The sequence below is a fragment of the Pinus tabuliformis genome, chromosome 7 (assembly GCF_031772625.1).
Source record: "Pinus tabuliformis cultivar Carrire ecotype Pingquan chromosome 7, CPIR1, whole genome shotgun sequence".
NCBI lineage: Eukaryota > Viridiplantae > Streptophyta > Pinopsida > Pinales > Pinaceae > Pinus > Pinus tabuliformis.
Window position 1 is genome coordinate 1306115095 of NC_142293.1, and position 8009 is coordinate 1306123103.

The window sequence follows — 8009 nt, forward strand, 5'->3', positions numbered from 1 at the left end:
GTTCATTGTGATGGTAGTAAAAAATCAATCTCATGAGCATGGTCCCACCCACACATGGGTATAGTTCTACATGAGCATTTTGCTTCCATATTGTTGAACTAAACATGGCAAGCCTTTCTTGTGGCAACAAAAATTTCCGAAACCCTCATCCCTCCTATCACAATATCACTTAGAATCAATGATGTTGGAGTGTAGTATCCCTAGTAAGCATATAGGAGTGTAGGGGAACACAACCTCAAATTCAATGGGAAGCCAAGGGGAAAGGTTTGTGCATCTAAGAGGGATACCTCGATTACATAGATGTGGTTTTCTAAGCTTTTGCATTAATCAAATGTATTTTTGAGGGGGAATTCAGCCATAAAAAAATTCTTGACTGAATTTTCATACACAAAGGTTGATTCTACTTCGAATTTTGATACTTTGTATTTACTCACTTTAATGCCATTACATATAACTAATAATTTGCAATTCCTTGTCTCATTTGATCTAATTTAATTTCAATTGTGAAGTGACTAAGACTTGAACCCCAAATCCTCATAGCTAATATTTACAAAGTATGCATTGCCTCATTTCCTCTCATTTTAATTCAGTTAAATAGAGCAATGATGCCTTAGCCCCAAGCCCACACAACTAAGCTTTGCACACTACAGAATCCTCTCTCTCCCTCGTATTTCACTTGGTTTAGATATAATTTTCTTAGAAAAGAAGTAATGTCTCACTAAATACCTTACATGTTAACTTACCATCTGATCCCATTACATTTTCCAAGCATTGAGGACATTAATAAAATTTCAAAATTCAATTTCACACTCATTTGATGTAATCACCATGTTCCCTTAATTTCAGGTAAACTCTACAAATAAATGTACGTAATTATTTTTATTTTTTTCATTGATTCTAAATTATCAAGTGAGAAAAAAGTAGATGCATCTTTATTTTTAATGTAAAATCATCCAAAAAAACTCATCAAAGACTAAAGGTAGGTTAAAACCTTTAGGGAGTGAAAGATATTGTTGGTATCCTCCAGAATAACACTACTTTGAGAAGTTGGGTTCAAATGTTACCACAAATGCAAGAACCAAAGTGAGAAGCTTATTTTAAAGTTTTTATAACATGATATATTATAAAAAAAATTGAAGAAGCACACAATACAAAAACGTTTTGTATCTAGTATCATTCTAGATAGAAAAAAGTACTCGTTAGGCTATCTATGACATGATAAAGAATTGCTACCCACCTACTTTCAAAATCATCATGGACAGTTAAATATTAAAAAAGGAATTGATTAGGCTACCAATGCCTAAATAAGAGTTATTCCCCACCTTTCCAAACTATCATGTACATTTAAGCTATCATATTTTATCAAAATCCTTTCTATGATGCAACACGTTATAACTTTCCATGATATTTATGCATTATATGAGTTGATGTACGTGTAAGGTTCATAAATTCCAAAATAATTGTCCAAATACCCATGTTTCAACTAAATTAATTCTTTAAGTAAGATACACATTCTATTGTAGGAAGCATGCATCAATCAAACACTACTCTACTCATATTTTACAAACCCAACCAATTTTTCATACACAAACACATTCAAGACTAATCCACAATAACAAACAATTCTCAAAACAATATTCTTCATCAGACATCTACCAATGCATAAACAATGAGGAGACAAGAGACACATAGAATATGCAATCAACCAGGGCCAAAACCTCTCCAACGTGAGAGGAAAACCCAAACGAGATCTTCTTCTTATATAGACTTCAATTTATGAATACCAAGACCACGGCCTAGACCCTTGACTCATTGACCTCTCCAAGACCAAGTCATAAGCCTCCTTGATTCAACTTCCTTATTTTTCCTTGATTCAGCGATGATTAGCCTTCTTCCTTCAATAACTCGACTATCCTTCAAATTCCAATTCCATGGATTAGATCTGTAGTTCTTGGCCCTATTGCATAAACCCTAGAATGTGTGGTTGACAAACCTTTTGAACCTTGATCTTCTTCGCTTGGATTGTATGAACTCTTATTATAATTCGGCGTGTAACCTTGCTTATCTTATTCCTTGATTCGACTTCTTGGACAACAACAAGATCTTTGACCTTTTCTGTAGTAGATAGTTCTTCATCCCTTCACACGTGTGGATCTATTAGCCCTAAAACAAACCCATAAACAACACCAAAATATTCTCCTTTTGTTTCCTTCTCTTGGTTGGTTATCTTTGCACTTCTTATTATAGACTTACTTAACCAAATTTTCTTGTCCATAAATGGAGGATGAGCTACCCTATATATAGTGTTTTTTCCATCAAAAACATGGGCTAGGAAGTGTTAATGAGTGCTAGGGGAACAGAAGGGAGCAATAGGTGAAAATAATGCATGCAAATGAACAATTAAGATTTTGTGACAGGAAGTGTTAGTGAGTTCCAGGTGTGTTAAGGAGGGAGTGATAAGGTATGCTAGGCAGTGTTAAGGCATATTAGAAGCTAGGGAAACATGCCCAGATGTGTCAGGTGCTAGGGTGTGCCAATGCATGCCACAGAGTGTTATGAAGTGCCAGAGAAACATAAGGGAGAACTAGTTTCAAATGCATGGAAATGAATGATTAAGAGTGTGTGACAAGGAGTGTCAGCAAGTTCTAGGTGTGCTAAGGAGGGTATGACAAGGTATGTTAGGTGGTGCTAAGAAATGCTCGAGTGTTACGGTGACATGCCAAGGTATGCCAATGCGTGTCAGGGTGTGCCAATGCATGTCAGGCTATGCCAGTGTGTGTCAGGCAGTGTTAGGGAGTGAGACATAAACACAAAGGAAAACTATTTCAAAATGCATGGAAATGAACGAATACGAGTGTATGATAGGGAGTGTCAATGAATTCCACGTGTCCTCAAGAGGGAGTGACAATGTTATATGCTAGGTAGTTCCAAGGCATGCAAGAGTGCCATGACATGTCAAGGAGTGGTACGGTATGATAAGGAGTGCTAAAGAATGTCATGGTATGCAAAGAATACCAACATGTGCCACATAGTGCCAAGGGATTGTTAGACATGCCAGGTGTTAGGCCATGTCAAGATGTAAACTATGTTGCTTAGCTGTTTTATTGCCATGGTTAGACGTGAGCCTTGACATGGTAACTTCTTATGTGAGATGAGCTAAGATTGGGCATGAGTAGCCTAAGATGTGTTATAGGCCATTCTTAGGCGAACAAGGGATAATATAGTTGTAGTAACTGTAGCTTGGTCAAGATTTTGTAGTCGAGGTAGGACTGGGTTGGTTCCCAAGTCTTAAAACCAATAAGGGTAGTTTGTGGACCCGAGTATTGTAGAAATAGTGCTGCAACTCCTAGGACTCCCTTCTTTAATTCTATCAACCTGGTAGTTCGTAACAAACTTGGAAGTGACGATGTTGTATGCACAAGTACTAGCTCTTGCCACAACTGTCACTTCGTCAGTTGGCACAAGTCTACTAGGAGCTTAAGCCAACTTATATGAGCTCTGAGAAGAATCTTTTAACTTATGGACGAAAGATAACTCAAAGAAGGCTAATCTACTTGCAGAAAGAAACTGGAAAGTTGAAACAAAACGTAAACCCTAGCAAACCCTATTTTTACCAGCTAGCCCTACTGATGCAAGAAAGAGGATGAAAGCTACTGAAAGAGATGCCATTGACTTCTAGGAAGGTAAGATGCATGTGTCTAAGCTAATTCTACAATAACATTTGAAAAAAGCATCTTTTTGTATTTTTGAATAAGTTGTCAGAATTATCATGCATGTGCTTTTAACTGGTTTTTTACTGTGCAGAGGTGGATTGGTGAGAGGAAATGATTGGAGGAGGTCAGAAAGGTTTAGAGAGGGCTTAAGGGGTCCCTAACACCCTTCCAGAGAGTTTCAAAGAGTTTGGCTATCAAGAAACCTCATTCGTGAGCTTCTACAGGAAGTCTACAGGGGTTCTACAGGATGTTCTGGAATTTTCTACAGGATGTCTGTAATTTTCTACAGGATGTTCAAAAATGGGATTTTGGAGGATGGATGGAGGAAGAATGATGAAGGAGTGAGTATGGAGGTGGGATAGAGGTGTGAGGAGGTCCAAGACTTGGGGAATGGAGCTGAGGAGTGGCAAGGATGGTTGGATTTGTTCAAGGAGGAAAGGGGCAATGTTGCACAAAAACATGGGGTTATGTGAGCAAATGGCAACGTGAGGCAAGAATCTGAGTTAGGGGGATGGAGCAGATGGGATTGATGAAGTATGGGCAGATAGAGAAGTGGTATAGGTGCTCTGCAAGTTGCTTTTCAACTGAACCAATGAAGACTTGTAAAATCTGAGACCTAGTTATATTGACCTAATCTGATCTAGCTAACAGTAAAGAGAATGAACAGAACTTTCATTTGCAAGGAAACCATGTATATTAACTATGCAATGAAGCATTCAAGAATCTGAACATGTAACCAACTTCTGTAAATGAAAATCAAACACTAATGATTGCATGGCATAGCAAAGTCAGTGTTTTTGTGGGTAGAAAGGTCACCTTAATCCCAGCTCCTCATTCCACTGAGGGAGAGGTGAAATCAGAGGTGCTTGATGGTCCTTTTTCTGAAGATATTCCCTGTCAATAACCTATCAACTCAATCTAAACGTAAAAAGCCATTTTAATCATCAAAAGCAACCTAAATAACAAAAAAATATCTAAATCTAAATAGCATATTTTATTCTAAGAATGCAACAAAAACACATAAGAGTAAACAAAGGAGGTACTGGGCACTTGAGATGGGCCCAAGCCCAAGAACTACAGCCTCCTAAGAGAGATTTAGAGCTAGTGCAAAGCAGGATTCATCTTTATTGAGCAAGAAATAATAGTTACATCAAAAACTGTTCGCAAGGGAAAAGCTTACAAATGTGTTGAAATGCAAAGCTAAACTAGTGCCTAAAAATGACAAAAAATCGAACTACAAACTAGTTAACTTTTTCCTACAAAGTGACTAACTTTAATGAGGCCCTAAGCCCTCTTATTTATACAAATTGAGGACCCAAAGAACCCTCCTAAACTTTACAAACTTGGTTGCCAAAACTTGTAGTTAATAGCACTTTTACTAGCACTTGCTCAGCTGCCCTTGTGATAATCGATTTGGTGGCCCTTGAACTCCGAGTTGATGGTGGAGAATTCGAGGTAAGGGCCCATAAATGAAGGGTACACCTTCCTACAAATCCTCTCTCTTGTTCTCCCACGAATTTGACTGCCAAGTGCTCATTAAAACCATTGATTTTGTCTCAAAAATGACTAAAAATCTGCACAAAGCACCCATTAGACTTTTTGGCATAATGACTAATCCAATTCACTCTACTAGCATAAATATAATAAAAAATATGCAATAAACTAATGAGAATGGTGTATTAAGTCGAATTAGGAGGTTGAATGAGCACATATAATTATCCATTTTTGGGGCTCATCATCACCCCCCTACTAAAAGTGTTGCTCATCCTCTGAGAAACTAATCTATCTCCTCATCTTTGATGGCCCTGGTGGCCTCCCTATCATGCCAAGCTTCTGAAGTGATGAAACCATGCTTTTCTCTCTGCTTCTTCCCACTGCCTGTGCTCCTTTTCCTAGAGAATTCTTAGCTTCCTGTAGAACTGTCTCAGCATCCTGTAGAGAGGCCTTTGTGTCCAACATTTTCATTTTTTCTCTCCAGTTGGATTTATTTGGGCTTCCTCGTTCATATGTGATGGATGCCTTGGAGGGAGACCTATCCTTTTGTGTAACTGGGGTGTCTACAATCGTGATTGGTTCTTTTGACGATGGCTGGGATCTGCCAGTCTTTATCCTCACGCTCCTTCTTGCCTTAATATACAGGGAAGGCTCCCTCTTTCGCTTCCCTTTCTGCTTTGGAGATGTGCTTAGGGTGGCTAGCACAGCTGCTGCCTCCTTGGCTAAAATCTCAGGTGATTTTCCCTTTTTTTTCCTCTGTTTCTAGACTTCCTGTAGAAAGTCCTGTGCTAACTATTTTCTGGCTTCCTGTAGAAACGATTTTCATGCTTCCTGTAGAAACTGTTTTAATTGTTTTGGTCTGCTTGACTAGATGTGGCTCTTCCTCCTTTCTTCCTCTTCTTTTGTCTTCTCTGCCTCTGTTAGCTTGCTTCCTCACACTCTGTTTTGGCTTTCTTCTCATCTTGTTTAGCTTATGCCTTCTCTGCTATAGTCTTTTTCTTTTCTGTTCTTCCTTTGTTTTTCCCTCTACTTGAATGATTTGTGCTCCCTCATCATTGGTTTTTTCACATTCTTCAGGCTTGATTCTTCCCTAGAATTGCATCGCTTCTTTTGCATAAACATGCAATAAATAAAACTATTTGTTTTCTTCTTCTCTTGAAGCCAGAAATTTTGCAAAAACCCATGTTTTCTTCTAAAAAGACAAATCATTACCCCTCTTGTAAAATTTTTACTGCTCCTGGAATGTTTGTGTTTTTCAAAACAACATCTTCCAATTTTTCTCTCTTCAAACTTTTCCAACCTGCATTTGCTTCTTAGTTTTTGAAAAGAAATCAATTTTTTTGACAGATCAGAGAGAAAATAACATAGTTTTTTTCTTCTAGAAAGTGGACAGTCTTGCAAATTCATTCTTTCACACAGGCTTAGTTCCTATGGTTCCATCTCTCTTTTCAGAAGAAGGTGAGAAAGAAGAAGCCAGACTTCGAGTGCAGAGGGAAAAAAAAGAATTGTGTAGAACTCAGAAAATATGCAAGCAGACTTTTAACCTTTTTTCAATGTGCAGGAAAACTTTTCCTCTCATTTTTTTAATTTAATTTCGTGTTCAATTCACCATTTTGCACCAACAAATCATGCACAACAAAGTTTCCTCGATCCCACCTCGTTTGGAGCTTGAAATTCGCTGAAAATCCCAGGTTTTCTTTCTGCATGGTTGTTTTCTGCGCTTCCTGTAGAATGAAACTGTGCTTCCTGTAGAGCCCGATAGGCGGGAATTTTTTTAAAAAACGGCAGAAATCTGGAGAAATTAGGCAAGAATCTTGCAAAGGACCACTGGTTAACTGATCTAGACATGGTAGACGCATGCTCCAGTTGTGACCGCAGTTGAACAGAGGGTGGTGAGAGTCATTCGAGCATTTTTGTAATTGATGTGTGATTTGTGGTGAGGGAGTGAAGTGGCCAGGTGTATGTGGCCACATGCAGACGGTAGTTTTGTTCATGAATTGTATGTTTCCCCCCTATAATCACTGCCATCAATTGCACCGAGGTTTAAACAGCAAAAACTCTCGGTTGTTTTAATTTTCATGTGAGTCAACTATCCACGTGTACTGCATGACTTCCGGCTGAGCGCTAGAGAAGGCAATGTCAGGTTAACCTTGCTAGATTCGTGGCTTAATCCCACCATTCCATTCGTTCATGCAGTTTTTAAATTAGATTTATGCAATAGAGGAACGAGTTTTAGACACATACCTGGAAGTTGAATGGTTGTTGTGAGGTGCTGTGGCCTTTCATTTGTTGCATGCACTAGTTTCTGTGGTTGCATGGTGGCTTGGTTGTTGATTCATGGCTGTTTTCTTGTGCAGGTATCCTATGGTCGGATCCACACTTCAGGAGCTGGATTCCACGTTCAGATCTGCACCCTTAAGCTGCTGATGTTGAATTTTCACAGGACAAAAACGTTTTTTCGCCATTGCTCCCAAACGATAGAGCAGATTGATATGAAACTTGCTTAGCACGTTCCTATCATCATTATGCACCTTCCATAGCAAAATTGTGATCAATAGATGCACAGATTTCGAGAAAAATAGAAAATGGCTGAAGATTACAAAGATCAATTTCTCAGAAATCGTGCATCAGAATTGGTTGAAAATGCTTGGGTAGACTACTATCACCCATATGCATCTCCCCATGAAACAGGTTTTGAAATGGATGCATGGATATGGAGAAAATTCAAAAATGGCTAAAGGTGATGCAGGCTGGTTTCTTGGAAACCATGCACCGGAATGGGCTGAAATTGCTCGGGCATGT